The sequence below is a fragment of the Bufo gargarizans genome, chromosome 2 (assembly GCF_014858855.1).
Source record: "Bufo gargarizans isolate SCDJY-AF-19 chromosome 2, ASM1485885v1, whole genome shotgun sequence".
Lineage (NCBI taxonomy): Eukaryota > Metazoa > Chordata > Amphibia > Anura > Bufonidae > Bufo > Bufo gargarizans.
This window is the reverse complement of record NC_058081.1, coordinates 65,911,555-65,931,129: the sequence shown is the minus strand read 5'-3', so window position 1 is coordinate 65,931,129 and position 19,575 is coordinate 65,911,555. Positions and strand designations below refer to the sequence as shown.

The following is a 19,575-nucleotide window of genomic DNA, read 5'->3' as shown; positions in this document are numbered from 1 at the left end:
TGATGGCTGCTGTACATAGGAGATCCGTCCCAGACATCCTGGATGGAGGAGAGATCTGTGACGGATCTGACCGGTGGAGCTGCAGGATACCCTGAAGAGCACCCTGTGTAGTGCGGGCAGTGTGTGGGTGGGTGATATCTTGTTGGAACACCACGTCTCCTGACTACATAGGGTTTGTTTGTGGTCTGTAACCATGGCGACATCTAGAGTCGCACAGGAGCTGTAGACACTGTATCAGATCAGTGGGGTCCAACTTCATGGCCCCTTCCAGCGGCTGATCGTGACCAGGTGTTTGGGTGAGAATTACCGCCTCATCCTCAGTCTGTGACATCACATCGGTCACATGGTCTACGTGCAGCTCAGTCCCATTCAAGTGCATGGTGCTGGACTGCAATACCATGCACAGCCACTATCCAAAGTATGGCGCTGTGCCTGGTATACCATGAAGAGGCTGCGGTGTTCGCCCAGCGTCTTGACGGAATCAAACAGCTGATTAGCGGGGGTGCTGGACGTTGGACCCCCACTGAAATAATGCTGGGTGACCTATCCTAAGGGTCAGTCATCATTTCATACATTTTCACCTATCCCGTGGGAAGATGATTAATGTTCTTCATGGGCCAAAATCCCAAAGCAGGACCATCTCTCCACCAGGAACTGCAACCTCAATACTAGATTTCAAGGGATTCCATGCAGTTAGATATTTGAGGCATCTCTCTTGGAGACTCCATAGATGTTCACCATAGGGCACCACTTTCTCACACTATGGCGTGCCCTCTTTAAGAAATAAATGTAGGACTGAGACACACTGACTAACACCCTAAAATCCCTCACACTACAACATTTTGGAGGTGTTGGGGGAAGCGGTTGTCACCATCTTTGCCATGCCCCATCCCTGTGCTGAAAATTGATTTAAGTCGCAGCGGACAGAACCTCTCCTCTGTGCTGTAGACCGGTGGGGGTCCTTGCAGTCAGACCCCCCCATCATGCTGGAGATCGATGGAGGTCCCTGCGGTAAGAACCTCACCCCCATGCTGAAGAACGATGGGAATCCCTCTGTTCAGAACCTCACCTCCATGCTAGAGATCAATGGCAGTCTGTTCAGTCAAAACCTCACCCCCATTCTGGAGAACCATGGAAGTCTCTGTGGTCAGACACTCACCCCCATGCCAGAGATTCATGAGGGTCCATGCAGCCAGAACCCCATCCCCAAGCTGGAGAATGATGGGAGTCCCTGCAGTAAGAACATCATCCCCATACTGGAGCACAATGGGAGCCTCTGCGGTCAGAAGATCACCCCCATTCTGGAGAATGATTGGAGTCCCTGTGGTCAGAACCTCACTCCCATGCTGGAGATTGATTAGGGTCCATGTGGTCAGAACCCCATCCACATGTTGGAGAACAATGGGAAGTCCCTGCAGTCAGAACCTCACCCTAATGCTGGAGAATGATGGGAGTCCCAGCAGTCAGAACCTCACCCTAATGCTGGAGAACGATGAGGGTGCCTGCAGTCAGAACCTCACCCCCATGCTGGAGATCGATGAGGGTGCCTGCAGTCAGAACCTCACCCCCATGCTGGAGATCGATGAGGGTGCCTGCAGTCAGAACCTCACCCACATGCTGGAGATCGATGAGGGTGCCTGCAGTCAGAACCTCACCCACATGCTGGAGATCGATGAGGGTGCCTGCAGTCAGAACCTCACCCACATGCTGGAGATCGATGAGGGTGCCTGCAGTCAGAACCTCACCCACATGCTGGAGAACGATGAGGGTGCCTGCAGTCAGAACCTCACCCACATGCTGGAGAACGATGAGGGTGCCTGCAGTCAGAACCTCACCCACATGCTGGAGAACGATGAGGGTGCCTGCAGTCAGAACCTCACCCCCATGCTGGAGAATGATGGGAGTCACAGAAGTCAGAACCTCGTCCTCACCCCTATGCTGGAGATTGATGAGGGTGCCTGCAGTCAGAACCTCACCCACATGCTGAAGATAGATGAGGGTGCCTGCAGTCAGAACCTCACCCCCATGCTGGAGAATGATGGGAGTCCCAGCAGTCAGAACCTCACCCACATGCTGGAGATCGATGAGGGTGCCTGCAGTCAGAACCTCACCCCCATGCTGGAGAACGATGAGGGTGCCTGCAGTCAGAACCTCACCCCCATGCTGGAGATCGATGAGGGTGCCTGCAGTCAGAACCTCACCCACATGCTGGAGAACGATGGGAGTCCCTGGAGTCAGAACCTCACCCACATGCTGGAGAACGTGGGAGTCCCTGCAGTCAGAACCTCACCCCCATGCTGGAGAACGATGAGGGTGCCTGCAGTCAGAACCTCACCCCCATGCTGGAGATAGATGAGGGTGCCTGCAGTCAGAACCTCACCCACATGCTGGAGAACGATGGGAGTCCCTGGAGTCAGAACCTCACCCACATGCTGGAGAACGTGGGAGTCCCTGCAGTCAGAACCTCACCCCCATGCTGGAAATCATGGGTGTCCCAGAAATTGAACTTCCACTAATTTAGCCTTATACTTTGGTTAGGCGACAGATGCTCCAGACAGGAATACCCCTTTGACAACATTCTTTCTTCTCATGAACAGTGCGTCCAGGCCTCAGAGATTACTCATAGGTGACTCATCAGAGGGCTACACACCATCACAAGCAACAAGTGGGAAAAGAAAACTAAAAACATGGTCAGCAAATCTTAAGGAGCAAAAAAAGTTCATCAAAACAGATTGTTGTGACAACTGGGGAGCGAGAGATGTGGTCACGACAAACCCAGGAGCCACAGATGTGGTCACGATAAACCCAGGAGCCACAGATGTGGTCACGACAACCTGACATGTGGACATGATACCACAAACTGTTTGGTGGTCAGCTTTGGAGATGTCAAGGAAAGAGAGAATATGGAAAGGGGTCTTCCATGGATGAGGACCATCCCTGTTCATGAAAGGCATGAAGAGAGGGGGTGGGCTGAGGACAAGGGATGGGACTACAGAGGTGGGCTCAGGAGAAGATGGAGGGAAGGATTCACACAGGTGGGAGATGGACCAGGAGATGATGTAGAGAAGCAAGGGAGGGGGATGGGTGCACAGTGACGTCACATGGGCGCCCTATGGAGCCATAATGACCTAATTAATTGGCGGACTAATGAATGACGTCACAAGGCATCGCCTAATTCTGACATCTGCATGATGCGCCTAAATCCGCTGATGATGTCACCGAACCCAGCGTCACACCCTCTACAGCCGGGCACCGTGACGACCACGAAACCCATCACAGATGTCCACACAGATCCCCCATCGCCTCCCATACAGGCGTCAGACAGGCCGACAAGCACGGTGCAGCCAGCTCACATGTCCTCACCTCAGGCCCCCGGCGCTGTCACGCAGCTCCTCCCTCCCCGGGGCTCTACAGCACCGGGCGGCGGAGAAATCAGACACACCGCATGGTCCCGCCTTCTGCTCGACGTCAACATAGACCCACTCAATGGGGTTGCGACCTTCAGATGATTGACGTAAAAAAAAAGCCAATCAACGACTACACCGGGTGACAGCGGGGCGGGACTAGCCACTGCAACTATGGAAGGGAGAACAGCCAATCCGAGAAACAAACTGCGAGAGGATGACCAATAGGAGAGCGAGAAAATGACAGCTGGGCGGGACTTGAGAACAGTGTTACCAGCGGCTTGCCTTAGTATAGAAGGCGGGACTTGTACGATTTCTCCAGCCAATAGTGTACTGGATTTCTTTGTGACTTAGGAGTGGACCAATAGAAAAGCGACACTGAATTCTTTCCCTTTAGCTATAATAATCAGGTGTCAGACAAGTTGAAGGTTGTTCTCTTCATATTTATACCATGCAGTATGCACGCTGTAGTGGTAAAGCATGGACGGTCTCATAAAACAGCAGAATGTAGGTGTAGTCTGGAGCGTCCCCCTATAACAGCAGTCTGGTTGTGTAGTCTGGAGCGCCCCCTATGACAGCAGTCTGGATGTATAGTCTGGAGCGCCCCCTATAACAGCAGTCTGGTTGTGTAGTCTGGAGCGCCCCCTATAACAGCAGTCTGGTTGTGTAGTCTGGAGCGCACCTTATAACAGCAGTCTGGTTGTGTAGTCTGGAGCGCACCTTATAACAGCAGTCTGGATGTATAGTCTGGAGCGCCCCCTATGACAGCAGTCTGGATGTATAGTCTGGAGCGCCCCCTATAACAGCAGTCTGGTTGTGTAGTCTGGAGCGCCCCCTATAACAGCAGTCTGGATGTATAGTCTGGAGCGCCCCCTATAACAGCAGTCTGGTTGTGTAGTCTGGAGCGCCCCCTATAACAGCAGTCTGGTTGTGTAGTCTGGAGCGCCCCCTATAACAGCAGTCTGGTTGTGTAGTCTGGAGCGCCCCCTATGACAGCAGTCTGGTTGTGTACTCTGGAGCACCCCCTATAACAGCAGTCTGGATGTGTAGTCTGGAGCGCCCCCAATCACAGCAGTCTGGTTGTGTAGTCAGGAGCGCCCCCTATAACAGCAGTCTGGTTGTGTAGTCTGGAGCGCCCCCTATAACAGCAGTCTGGTTGTGTAGTCTGGAGCGCCCCCTATAACAGCAGTCTGGTTCTTTAGTCTGGAGCGCCCCCTATAACAGCAGTCTGGTTGTGTAGTCTGGAGCGCCCCTATAACAGCAGTCTAGTTGTATAGTCTGGAGCGCCCCCTATAACAGCAGTCTAGTTGTGTAGTCTGGAGCGCCCCCTATAACAGCAGTCTGGTTGTATAGTCTGGAGCGCCCCCTATAACAGCAGTCTGGAGCTCCCCCTATAACACCAGCCTGGTGCACCCCATATAACAGCAGTCTGGATGAATAGTCTGGAGCACCCCCTATAACAGCAGTCTGGTTGTGTAGTCTGGAGCGCCCCCTATAACAGCAGTCTGGTTGAGTAGTCTGGAGCGCCCCCTATCAAAGCAGTCTGGATGTGTAGTCTGGAGCGCCCCCAATCACAGCAGTCTGGATTTGTAGTCTGGAGCGCCCCCTATAACAACAGTCTGGTTGTATAGTCTGGAGCTCCCCCTATAACAGCAGTCTGGTTGTGTAGTCTGGAGCGCTCCCTATAACAGCAGTCTGGTTGTGTAGTCTGGAGCGCCCCCTATAACAGCAGTCTGGATGTATAGTCTGGAGCGCCCCCTATAACAGCAGTCTGGTTGTGTAGTCTGGAGCGCTCCCCCTATAACAGCAGTCTGGTTGTGTAGTCTGGAGTGCCTCCTATAACAGCAGTCTGGTTGTGTAGTCTGGAGCGCTCCCCCTATAACAGCAGTCTGGTTGTGTAGTCTGGAGCGCCCCCTATAACAACAGTCTGGTTGTGTAGTCAGGAGCGCCCCCTATAACAGCAGTCTGGTTGTGTAGTCTGGAGTGCCTCCTATAACAGCAGTCTGGTTGTGTAGTCTGGAGCGCCTCCTATAACAGCAGTCTGGATGTATAGTCTGGAGTACCCCCTATAACAGCAGTCTGGTTGTGTAGTCTGGAGCGCCCCCTATAACAGCAGTCTGGTTGTGTAGTCTGGAGCGCTCCCCCTATAACAGCAGTCTGGTTGTGTAGTCTGGAGCGCCCCCTATAACAGCAGTCTGGTTGTGTAGTCTGGAGCGCTCCCCCTATAACAGCAGTCTGGTTGTGTAGTCTGGAGTGCCCCCTATAACAGCAGTCTGGTTGTGTAGTCTGGAGCGCCCCCTATAACAGCAGTCTGGTTTTGTAGTCTGGAGCGCCCCCAATGACAGCAGTCTGGTTATATAGTCTGGAGCGCCTGCTATAACAGCAGTCTGGTTGTGTAGTCTGGAGCGCCCCCTATAACAGCAGTCTAGTTGTGTTGTCTGGAGCGCCTCCTTTAACAGCAGTCTGGTTGTGTAGTCTGGAGCGCCCCCTATAACAGCAGTCTAGTTGTGTTGTCTGGAGCGCCCCCTATAACAGAAGTCTGGATGTACATACTGTATGTGGCCATTACTACTGTGAGGGCACATGTGGGCATAACTCCTGTTACTGTACATATTGTCCCTTTTTGTGCTTGTCAAAAGTTCAGAGATATTTTAACCCTTTCCCGACATATGATGTAGTAGTACGTCATGGCGGCAAGTGATGCCCGATCGCTGCAGGGGCCCTGCAGTCCCTGATAGTGAGGGAGCCCATTGGGTCCCCGCGCTGCTGTGGCGGGGACCCGACGGGTGACAAGGCAGCCCGATGCCATGCACAGGCTGCCCAATGCCTTGCACGGCATCGGTACCTGCCTTCTACAGGGGGCCGAGGAGATCCAGCCCCAGGCCCAGTCTCCTAGGCAACCTGTCAGTGTATTACTCTGTGTAATACACTAAGGCTACTTTCACACTTGCGTTATTCTTTTCCGGCATTGAGTTCTGTCACAGGGGCTCAATACTGGAAAAAAACGCTTCAGTTTTATCCTAATGTATTCTGAATGGAGAGCATTCTGTTCAGTATGCATCAGGATGTCTCCAGTTCAGTCACTCTTACGGTATTTGGCCAGAGAAAAAACCGCAGCATGCTGCAGAATTTTCTCCGGCCAAAATTCCGGAACACTTGCCGAAATGCAGAATCTGGCATTAATTTCCATTGAAATGTATTAATCCCGGATTCTGTAGCAAGTGTTCTGAAAAACCGGATCCGTGAAAAAAAAAAAATACCGGATCCATTTTTCCGGATGACACCGGAGAGACAGATCCGGTATTTCAATGCATTTGTCAGCCGGATCCGGAAACAAATGCTATCTGTTTGCATACGGATTTCCAGATCCGGCAGGCAGTTCCGGCAACGGAACTGCCTGCCGGAATCCAACAACGCAAGTGTGAAAGTACCCTAACAGGCAATGCATTACAATACAGATGTATTGTAATGCATTGCAGAGGGGATCAGACCCCTAAAAGTTGAAATCCCAGAGTGGGACAGAAATAAAGTTAAAAAAAAAAGCAAACAAAAGTGTTTTTAATAAAAAAAAATAATGTTTCCAGTAAAAAAAGAAAAAAAACACCCCTTTCCCCTGATTGTATAATAAAAAATAGAAAAAAAGGAAAAAACACACATATTAGGTATCACTGCGTCCGTAATGACTGGCTCTATAAATATATCGCATGATCCACCCTGTCGGATAAACACCACAAAGAAAAAAAAAAACTGTTGAAAAAAGCTATTTTTGTCACCTTACATCACAAAAAGTGCAGCACCAAGCGATCAATAAAGGCATATGTCTCCCAAAATCGTACCAATAAAATGTCACCTTATCCTCAAAATTGAGCCCCTACTTAAGAAAATCGCTCAAAAACAGAAAAAAAAACTATAGCTCTGAGAACATGGAGACATTTAAACATCCTTTTTTTTATTTCAAACATGCTATTATTGTGTTAAAGTGAAATAAATAAAAAAAGTATACATATTATGTATCGCCGCATCCGTAACAACTAGCTCTATAAAAATATCACATGACCTAACCCCTCAGTTGAACACCGTAAAAAAAATACATCACAACACCTTACATCAATAGCAAGCGATTAAAAAGGTGTATGCCCCCCAAAATAGTACAAATCAAACCGTCACCTCATCCTGCAAAAAATGATACCCTAGCTAGGACAATAGGTCAAAAAATAAAAAAACTATGACTCTCAGACAATGGAGACACTAAAATATGTTTTCTTTTTGCTTCAAAACTGCTACATATTAGGTATTGCCGCTTCCATAACAACCTGCTCTATCAAAATATCACATGACCTAGCCCCTCAGGTGAACACCGTAAAAAATTTAAAATAAAAACAGTGCCAAAAAAGCCATTTTTTGTTAACCTAACATCACATAAAGTGCAACACCAAGCGATCAAAAAGGCATATGCCCCCCAAAATAGTACCAATCGAACTGTCACCTCATCCCACAAAAAATTTGACCCTACCTAAGACAATCGGTCAAAAAAGCTATGGCTCTCAGACTATGGAGACACTAAAACATAATTTTTTTGGTTTAAAAAATGCTATTATTGTGTAAAACATAAATAAATAAGAAAAAGTATACATATTAGGTATTGCCACGTCCGTAATGATCAGCTCTATAAAAATGTCACATGACCTAACCCCTCAGATGAATGATGTAAAAATAAACAAATAAAAACTGTGCCAAAAGAACCAATTTTTTGGTCACCTTGCCCCATAAAGTGTAATAATAAATTATTTAAAAAAATCATATGTAACCAAAAATGGTACCAATAAAAACTTCAACTCTTCCTGAATAAAAATGAGCCCCTGCACAAGACGATCGGCATAAAAAATAAAATAAATATGGCGTTCAGAAAATCGAGACACAAAAAACATAATAAAAAAAAATAAATGCTTTATTATGTAAAACTGAAAGAAACAAACAAAGAAAGTAGATATATTTGATATCATTGCATCCGTAACAACCTGCTCCATAAAAATAGCACATGATCTACCCTGTCAGATGAATGGAGTGTGGTCCTCCTTGTGGTGACAGCAACATTATGGGTAAGCTGTAGTTACATAAACCTTTGATTGGTTCCTGCTTTTGTAGGCTGTATACTTGTTGCACTTGGCACTTTCTAATTGTTTAGTATAAAGACACTCGCATGCTCTCTCTATATGTGCTCACTCTGCATTTATTGGCTGATGCATACTCTGTCCGCTAGGAGGTATCACATATTTTGTGTGTGTCTTGTTATCTCTATGCTTTTATATTTATGTACTCAATAAAATTGATTTTTATTTTTGTATATTTTGCTGTTTAAGGACTCTTTTGTTTCGCTGTAGGTTTACCTGGTTCCAGTGAGTTGGCATTCTTTGAAGGGTTATTATAGGTTGCTCTACACTGAGTTCGCACATTTTTCTAGAAATGTTGAAACCTAAATATTTAAATTCTACCTGTCAAATGAATGTTGTAAAAAATAAAAAATAAAAATGGTGCCAAAACAGCCATTTTTGGTTACCTTGCCTCACAAAAAACGTAATATAGAGCAATTAAAAATCATATGTACCCCAAAATAGTACCAATAAAACTGGCACCTTATCCCCTAGTTTCTAAAATGGGGTCACTTTTTGGGAGTTTCTACTGTAAGGGTGCATCAGGGGGGCTTAAAATGGGACATGGCATCTAAAAACCAGTCCAAAAACCATACGGCGCTCCTGTTCTGCGCCCTGCCGTGTGCCCTTACATCAGTTTACGACCACATGTGGGGTGTTTCTGTAAACCGCAGAATCAGGGTAATAAATATTGAGTTTTGTTTGGCTGTTAACCCTCGATGTGTTAAAGAAAAAAATTAATTAAAATGGACAATTTAGAAATTTCATCTCCATTTTCCTTTAATTCTTGTGGAACACCTAAAGGGTTAACAAAGTTTGTAGAATCAGTTTTGAGTAACTTGAGGGGTGTAGTTTCTACAGTGGGGTCATTTATGGGGGGTTTCCACTATGAAAGCCCTACAAAGTGACTTCAGACCTGAAGTGGTCCTTAAAAAGTGGGTTTTGGAAATTTTCCTAAAAAATTTAAGAATTGCTTCTAAAATTCCAAACCTTCTAACGTCCTTTTCAAAATGATTCCAACATAAAGTAGACATATGGGGAATGTTAAGTCTTTCTGTTTTAAAAGCAGAGAAATTGGAATTTCGAAAATTGCTAATTTTTAAAAATGTTTGGTAAATTTGTGATTTTTTTTCATAAATAAAGGTGAAATATATTGACTCAAATTTATGACTATCATGAAGTACAATGTGTCATGAGAAAACAATCTCAGAATGGCTTGGATAAATACAAGTGTTAAAAAGCTATTACCACATAAAGTGACACATGTCAGATTTGCAAAAAAACGGGCTGGAGAGAAGGGGTTAAAGGGAACTTTTCACCATGGTTATAGATCAGGATAGACTGATATATAGTTTTATGGGAAAAGATTAAGTTAAACTTTTAATTTATTTATTTAAAATTCTGGGCTTTGACGTCCAGGAGACGGTCCTATCGGTGATTGACACCAAGTCAATCACTGATAGGACCGCCTCCGTGACTTCAAAGCCCAGAAAGAGCAGGAATTGAAGAAGGCTGTGTCACCAGGATCAAATCAGAAATATAGCCTGGTAGGGTTGATCAAGCTGAGTAAAATGATGTCTGTTTTTTCTTTCTAGGTTCTGGCATTGTGGAGAAACGTACAGCATTATTCTTATGCAAATGAGGCATTGGAGCACCAAGAGGCTGGCTTAAGAGGTTTGAGCACCGCTCTAGCAATGCCCCTGGTGCTGACTACAGACGCCTCCAGCGCTCCAAACACATCCACCTCCCCTTACATTGACAGAGCTAGACTACCCGTCTCGCGCTGAATCTTCGCGTATGCGCACTCATTCGTAAACACTGTTGATGTCACTGAATCCAGAAGTGGAAGTGACTGCAGATGAAGCTGATGGCGCCTCCACTTCCAGGTTCAGTGACATCACCAGCCTGTGCGCACAAATCTCTGCAGCAGAAGATGTGGTGCACACACGCTGTATACTAACGAGTGTGTGAGGCACATACTACATTGTGGCTGGACATGGTACATAATCAAGTCACATTGCGCTCCTACGCACACTACATCCTGACCTGAAGCTGTGCTCTGCCAGGACTTAGTGCACCACAGGCGTTCAGAGAAGAAGACGAGGGAGTGGTGAGTAATAACAGTGCTAGGACTAGAAACACCATACTCACCGCTCCCTGGGCCCTAAAATAAATCCATTTGTCCTCCTTATGGCCCCCTTCCTGAGTTTGGTCCCTGTAGCAGCCTCTTCCCCTGATTCCATGGTAGCTATGCCCCTGGCAGTGACCAACGTTTTGTTTCTCAGCAAGTTGAATAAAGCATCCTGCTAGATCTTGCCAGGGTTTCCTCATTGGAGGCCATATACTACAGCGAGTGTCCACATACTGATCAGCCACATTAAGCTGAGCTAATAAGCATGTAGACCCACAGCAGAAGCTGCAGCAGAACCACTTGACTTTCTGCCGCAGGTTCCACAGGCAATATACTCATATTTTTCCATGAAGTAATTTGATAGTGTGAACATACACTAAGCTTTCCATTACAAATCAGCGTGGGGTAAAAAGAGATGACAATAATCTAATGTCACAGGCTGTTGGCTTTCCAGCACGCTGTCTGATTAACTATTTCCTCTAAAAAAAAAGAAAAGATAATCCGCTATTTATAAGGTGAATTTGAATGTCTGAGGTCAAGACAAAGAGGAATAAGGCTACTCTAGTATTACTACTTCCTGATTCTTGTCTTCAGTTCTAGAATCCCCTCTGATATGGATGTCCTCAGCAGCTGGAGAACTGAGATACAAGTGGTCCCTCAAGTTACACTATTAATTGGTTTTAAGGTCAACCACTGTAAGGGTATGGCCACACGTTCAAGTGGCTGTTAGGCAACACATGTTGTGGTGTAGATCTTACAATGTTAGGTTACTATGATCTCAACATAGGGTTCAGCCACATGGTCAGGTTTCCTGATGCAGTTTAAGAAGCCAAAACCAAGAGTGGTTGAAAAAAGAGGAGAAGTCATATCTGTTCTTTATACTTTCTCTCCTTTAATGGTCCATTCCTGATTTTGGCTTTCAGAACTGCATTAGGAAACCTGACCATGTGGCTGTACCCTAAATCATAGTAACTTGACACCGTAAGGTTGGGGTTACACTTCAACGTGTATCACGCAACAGCAGGTCTCAGAACAGTTGTGTGACCAAAAACATTTGTGTGACTTTTAGAACAAAGTCACAGAAAAGTCGCTGGCATGTCACAGTTGTGAAGATATCCTAGAGGGGAGGAGCAGGGCAGAGAGAATTGGAGTGGTGGTTGTGGCCCTGAGAGTGGTAGTAGTACTCAAAGTTCACAGTGACAATCTTCCCTAAGGTTCGCGTATTGAATGGAGGGCACACACTGTTTTTCCCTCGAGGCACTCCCTGATATTGAGACTCCTGCCTAGTTGTAGTTGGGGTGCCCCTGACGGTGATCAGTTGGTTGGGTGGTGCAAGACAGGAGGTGAGGTGCATAGGCTCAATGGTGGAGTCAATAACCAGGCTCAGTCTTTTTACTAAAGATGATGAGAGTTGCATAAAAAACAGAAGCAACAGGTACAGTTCTGAAGTGTATCACAGTATAATCCAAATAGCTGTATATGTAGTGGCCCAGAGGGACACTACCACTTCTACATTCCTATTGCTAGTCTGTTTGCCGCCATTGTATTTGTTTGCACCACCAACTGTACCACTACCTGCAAAGTGTAATTTTGTTATATGCTAAAACTGTTATGTTTAGGTAATGTGCCTGGTTCACCAGCAGGTGGCAGTGTGTCTGTCTACCTTTAGGTAGAATTGAACTTACTATTCCATTCTACCCCTTTTTGGGCAGTAGTGGGCTAGTACCGCATCATACCAAGGGAAGAGTTGCAGGACCTGGAGTGGAGTTGAGAAATGGAGTTAGAGGGTGAAGCATCATGGTGTGGTGAGGGAGTCTTTTCCCTTCACTGCTGCAGGAGCTTTGGGAAAGTAGCTCAATGAGCAGCCCATTCCTGATATATTAAAGGACTTTGTACCTCTGACACTTAGCCTGCTGGAGCCAAGAGAAAGATCAAGTATTGTTTGGATGACCGGGACTGTTTGGAAATCTGGGACTGTCTTGCTATATCCATGATGTTTGGGAGGTACGGTATGCACTACACGGGCACATGCAGCTCCTCTCACTTCAGTAACTTAGGCCACTTCACAGCTCATTCCCTCAGTAGGGGAAGGTTCAACTTTCCCTTTGCTGAGTAGGGCACTAAAACTAAGCTGTACAAACAATAGACAGCACTTGGGATCACATGCAAAGCATAACACAAGGCATTAAAGGGGTATTCCAGTTGGTACAAGTTATCCGTTATCCACAGGATAAGGTAAGTATTACATTTTTTATTTTACACTGTATTATTCCTATCAGATGTGGCGATCATCTATTAACCCGGCATCTGAGGGGTACAATGATGGGGAGCAGAGCAATCGCCGCTCCCTGTCATTGCACCCACAGCTTACAAAGAGAATAGCTTCCTGACAAAGTAATTGAAGTGGATTTTTTTTTGTAAAATTCAGCGAAGCAGCCAAATCAAATTTTACAAAACTTCACTCATTTCTAATTAATACTTCTGGGGCACAGTGGGTATATGTCACGAACCACCGGGTGTGAACCCACTGTGCCACGTGTCCTACCTCCTCTAAGGGCGTTGTCTAAGTGAACCCCTCAATCTTCACAGTACCCCTGATGGTGGGGGATAGACTTTTCCTTAGGGGAACACCAGGTCGCTCCTGTTAGGGCAAAACCCCTACTTGTATTATCTGCTGGGGTCCAAATCAGGTAAAGGTAAGAGTACTCAGAAGAGATAAATGACACAGGCTCAAGGTTGTATCAGAATGATCTCTCATCTTTATTATTAAAATATTTATACCCATTTTCTAGAACTCAAGGCAACACAGATATCGTCACTTACGTAGGCATCACGTGATTATTAATAATAATAATAATAATATTAATAATAATAACTTATTTTTGATGTTTGCAAATCAAGTACATTTAATTACAAAAAAAAACTTATCTTATCCTTGAGTTGTTCATCCTTGAGAAGTATCTAGAACCAGTTGTACTCCCAGAACACCAGACACACATAGTTCTGAGAACTAACAAGTAATTAACTTTGTTTGTCTCAAGTACACACGGTTCAGAAATTCTCCATTCTGACCTAAAATAAACCCCCATAACAGTGCCATCCACACATGCTCCCATAACAGTGCCATCCACACATGCCCCCATAACAGTGCCACCCACACATGCCCCCATAACAGTGCCATCCACACATGCCCCCATAACAGTGCCATCCACACATGCCCCCATAACAGTGCCATCCACACATGCCCCCATAACAGTGCCATCCACACATGCCCCCATAACAGTCCCATCCACACATGCCCCCATAACAGTCCCATCCACAGATGCCCCATAACAGTGCCATCCACAGATGCCCCCATAACAGTGCCATTCACAGATGCCCCCATAACAGTGCCATCCACAGATGCCCCCATAACAGTGCCATCCACAGATGCCCCCATAACAGTGTCATCCACAGACCACCATTAGTTCAAAACCCACCAAAAGCACACCTTTTGGTTAAAAAAATGTTTTTCTTATTTTCCTCCTCAAAAACCTAGGTGCGTCTTATGGGGCGAAAAATAAGGTAATTAATTATAACTTTTTGTGAATTGGGACATTTAAACTTTCTTTTTTTTATTCCAATTTAAATCTAGTAGGAGTTGGAGTCGGTTTATTTTTTGCCGACTCCGACTCCAGGTACCCAAAATTGCCTCTGACTCCTCGACTCCGATTCCACAGCCCTGGTATTAACTCTGCGTTTCAGAATTCTAAAGCACCCAAGATAGTAACAACAACAACTTAAACGGCATCTTTGCCAGAGACAATGATAAACTGAATTAAAAAGTAAGTATGGAAGATTGAAATGAATGAAAAGAGATGGGCTAGAACCGGGTTGCCCCCATGAGAACACTTACCAAGTTGCCGAAGAAGGAATGAATAGAGAACAGTCAAAGCTGTGCTGAGCTGATCCACACCCATGTAATCGCTAATTTAATATAGAGTGGCACTGTTTAAATGCTATTGACCTGGAAGAGAATGGCCGAGAACTGGAAGTGCGTATGCGTTTCACGCTGGAACGCATGCTCTCCTGAGTGAGCATAAACTTGAAGTAACAAGCTATAATATTAAGAATGATAGTTGGAAATGTATCATCAGTATATCAATATATTAGAAAAGGGAAGATAAAGACGTCTGGAAAGTAGTAATCTCCGGCTGCGTTACAGTCTGGAACGCAACCGGAAGTGCGTCATGCTGGCCGGAAATCACTAAGGCGTTCCAGCTTGGAGCACATCGGATCGTACTATGTGCCCAAGCCTAGAGCGTATCGCTAGACTGTCTATACACCAAAATGGGAGGAGTAACTGCTCATTAGTATAGTAGAGGATAGGAAAGGAGAAATTATGACAATTAATTATATAATTAGAACAGGGGATAGAGTAATGTTAGGACTATAACGAACTAACCATAAAGTGGAAATTAAGAATATAGTAAAAGAATAAAAGAGTGACAGATGTCAAAAGAAGGTATGGAAAGCAGAGACCAGGAAAGATTGAAAAGAAAAGAAAAAGAGAAAAGAATGTGTATGGAAAATGACCTACACCCAGAAAAGGATACAGAGAAAACTGCAAACAAGGTGGGGGTCCGGTTCTTAATGCATCTGAAAGAAATAAAAAAGGACACTACCATAATTTTGTATCACATAGTAACAGCCTATATGTGAGTATTCTGTATGTATTTATTTATTTTTTTTACAGACAATGGGTGTATGGTTTTCTCTATATCATTTTTTTAGGTCTCTACATATATTCTACTTCCTGTCCTGGCTCTTTAACTTCCTCCTTTGTTTGGACTTTTTCAGTCAGACCATGCACTCTGACCATACAGAGAAGAGGGACTCAATGAGAGTATCAAACATTACACTGATAAGTTTAGTACTCTTCTCTGGGCATCTTAATCTAAGAAAGAGCTGTCATATTTAACTAATCTACTATTATACTAGTAGATAACATCTTCCCCTCACGGCACACACTGCAACAGGGATTTTGGCCCAATCCCCCACACAATTCTGTTCTAGATCTGTCAGGTTTCGGGGCTGTCGCTGAGCAACACGGAGTTTCAGCTCCCACCAAAGATGTTCTATTGGATTTAGGTCTGGAGACTGGCCAGGCCACTCCAGAACCTTGATATGCTTCTTAAGGAGCCACTCCTTGGTTATCTTGGCTATGTGCTTCGGGTCGTTGTCATTTTGGAAGACCCAGCCACGACCCACCTTCAATGCACTGACTGAGGGAAGGAGGTTGTTGCTCAAAATCTCACAATAAATGGCCCCATTCATCCTCTCCTTAATACAGTGCAGTCATCCTGTCCCCTTTGCAGAAAACACCCCCAAAGCATGATGTTACCACCCCCATGCTTCACAGAAGGGATGGTGTTCTTGAGATGCAACTCGTCCTTCTTTTTCCTCCAAACATGACGAGTGAAGTTTAGACCAAAAAGTTCTACTTTGGTCTCCTCTGACCACATGACTTTCTCCCATGCCTTCTCTGGATCATCCAGATGGTCATTGGCAAACTTCAAACGGGCCTGGACATGTAATGACTTGAGCAGGGGAACCTTCTGTGCAATGCATGATTTGAAACCATGACGGTGTAGTGTTCTACCGACAGTGACCTTTGAAACTGTGGTCCCAGCTCTCTTCATGTCATTGACCAGCTCCTCCCTTGTAGTTCTGGGCTGATACCTCACCTTTATTATCATCAGTGATACCCCACAAGGTGAGATCTTGCATGGAGCCCCAGTCCGAGGGAGACTGACAGTCGTCTTTAGCCTCTTCCATTTTCTAACAATTGCTCCAACAGTTGAGCTATTTACACCAAGCTTCTTGGCAATTGCCCCGTAGCCCTTTCCAGCCTTGTGGATGTCCACAATTTTGTCTCTGGTGTATTTTGACAGCTCTTTGGTCTTGCCCATGCTAGTATTTGGCGCCTGACTGACTGTAGGGTGGACAGGTGTCTTTAAAGAGCTCAGACAGGTGCTACTAAGTTAGATTAAAGAGTGGAGTAGAGGTGGACTTTTTAAAGGCACAGTAACAGGTCTTTGGGAGCTAGAATTCTTGCTGTTTCTCAGGTGTTTAAATACTTATGTTCAGCAGTGCAAGACAAATAAATTTTTTAAAAATCATACAAAGTGATTTCCTGACTATTTTATTTATTTATTCTGTCTCTCGGAGTGGGAAGGCACCTACAATGTGAATATCAGACCCCTCCTTGATTTCTAAGTGGGAGAACTTGCAAAATAGTAGGTAGTTCAAATACTTCTGTTCCTCACTGTAGATACAGTAGATATGAGATAGAGAGATAGAATAGATTGTAGATAGATATGACAACTGTGTTCCAGACAGCAAATAGTAAAGAAAAAAAAAAAAAAAAAAGCTACAGTGGGGCAGAAGGGGTGGGGGGGGGGAGGGGGGGGGGACAGGTCCTGTATATTCTCTGCAGGCTGCCTCCCCTCCTGTTAGTCCAGAGTCTGGATTGTCCAGCTGCACCTATCAGGTTATGTCTGCCAGCAAGCAGCCCTGGTCATTTATTGCAGCACAGAGAGGAGAGGGGCCGGCAACAAATGTCAGGTTATTAGAGGGTGACATTCTGAACTCACCAGTACACCTCAGGAGCAGGCTAGAGGAGACCATTACATTCACAGTGCAGGGCCTCGGGTGAGAGAGAAAGGGAGCAGGGCCTAGGTCTGCCTGTGGAGCTGTCTATGGATGCAGCACCCAGCCCCTCACTACAGCATGAGGACCCTGCGTGCTACAGTCGGCGGGAGACCAGGGACCAGCGCTCCTTGCTGTGCTGTCTGTGCCCTTCTCAGGTGTGACTACCACTCTTACACATCTGTCTGGGCAGCTCAGCAGGGGGCCCCATTTAGGGATAGGGGCCCTGGGCAATCGGCGTGTTTGCCCACCCCTAACGCCAGCCCTGCTTTGGTGGTATGGGTTTTAGGTACAGGGAACCCCTGAGGTTCATGAGGCCAGCACCCTTGCGTGCAAATGAGGTGGTAGAATAAAGAGGAGTCTGTTTCAATAAATAACTGGAACATTTACTGAGACTCACGGGCCTTGAGGTGACAGTTACAGGTTCAGCTATCATGGAATCAAGGCCGGAGATTTCATATAGGCAAGGGGGGCAATTGCCTCCGGCCCCCTAAGTCCTTAGGGGCCCCCGGCGCCAGCCCGCAACTAACTATAACTAACAGTGCTGCACTAAGCAGATGGTCCTGGAGTCCGGACTAATGGAAAGACTGAGGCAGCGCCGGCGAGACACACTGCAGGGGGCCCGCGGCTGCTCTGAGCCCCTCTCTGCTGCCTGCCTCTTTAAGAGAGCAGTGGCTGTTGGAGCGTGCCGCCGCTGCCGTCTTCTGTCATGTGGCCACTGCCAGATCCGCCCCCAGAGAAGAAGAAGGAGCGAGCGCCAGCCACTGTCTGCTAGGGAAGGCCCACACACAGCCAACAGCAACAGGTAAAAATAACAACTGGATCTCACTCGTCCCAGTGGCAGTGGCAGTGGGAGCAGAGATGTGGGGGGAGAGGGAGGCACTTGATACTGGTACATAGGGGGAGAGGGAGGCACTTCATACTGGCACATGGGGGTGGGGGGGTTTGGCACTTGATACTGGCACATGGGGGGTTGGCACTTGATACTGGCACATGGGGAGTTGGCACTTGATACTGGCACATGGGGGGTTGGCACTTGATATTGGCACATGGGGGTTGGCACTTGATACTGGCACATGGGGGGTTGGCACTCGATACTGACACATGGGGGGTTGGCACTTGATACTGGCACATGGGGGGGTTTGGCACTTGATACTGGCACATGGGGGAAGAGAGACACTTGTTTCTGGCACATGGGGGGTTTGGTACTTGTTACTGGCACATGAGGGGCATGGAGAGGCACTTGATACTGGCACATGGGGGGCATGGAGAGGCACTTGTTACTGGCACATGGGGGGCATGGAGAGGCACTTGATAGAGGCACATTAATATGGGGCACAATGGGGGCTTCTACTGAGGCCACAAAGAACGGGTATTTTATATGGGGTGCTCTGTGTGGTACTAGTATTATCAGGGGTATTATCTGTTTCTGCAGTATAGTATTGGGGAGCACAGCGGCACAGTATTGGGAGTAGTAGGATGATTTTTCCAGAAGATGAGAGGATGATGGAAAAGTAGTAAACTAAGATTTTTTTTGTTGTTGTCAAACTGCAGAGACGGAAAATGGCGACAAAATGGTGGTCTGGTCTGAAGGGAGAAGACGAGGACAGAGAACATCTACATCAAAGGAGATGTCACTGGATGTAAGAGGTATGGGGCGCTGTATTTCTGTAGTGATTGGGGGGACGTTAAAGTCAGCAAGTGTCATGTGGGGGGGGCCTTATTGTTTTTCGCCCCAGGGCCCAATTTCACCTAGAACCGGCCCTGCATGGAATTATTCAGATCCACTTCTGTTCTCACTTGTGCTGTGATTCCAGGTAACAGGCTCCAATGTTCTGATTCCCTGTGCTGGTATCAATGAGTCCTTTATCTGTGCTTATTAGAGTAACTGGTACAGCCTTGTACTGGATATAATATCTTCTTCTCTATATCTTTGTCTCTTTCTTCCTTTCTGCAACCTAACAGCAGGCATGCAACTTCTGCTCCATTCTTTCTACTGGTTGCTAAAAGAAATAGTTCCACATGGTCCATAGAGGAATATGGTAAAACACAACTTTGCGCTTAGTTGTAATGGTGTCTCCAGGTACTTGAGGCTTCTCCCGGGCACTGGCTGCTGTGGAGTCCATAAGCTAGAGAAGGCTGCTATCTCCACTAGACGTGCTCTGTACCCAAGTCTACACTGGTCTGTGCTGGCTAGCTT

General features: G+C 46.3%; 1 protein-coding gene across 1 annotated transcript in view; it reads right to left on the bottom strand.

Annotated features, from left to right (window-relative positions):
- Positions 1–3,473, bottom strand: part of EVI5L (ecotropic viral integration site 5 like) — a 45,209-nt gene extending 41,736 nt beyond the window's left edge. Inside the window, 1 exon segment of the mRNA XM_044279095.1 lies at positions 3,364–3,473. The gene's annotated coding sequence lies outside the window, so the exon portion shown is untranslated.
- Positions 3,474–19,575: the final 16,102 nt, after the last annotated feature.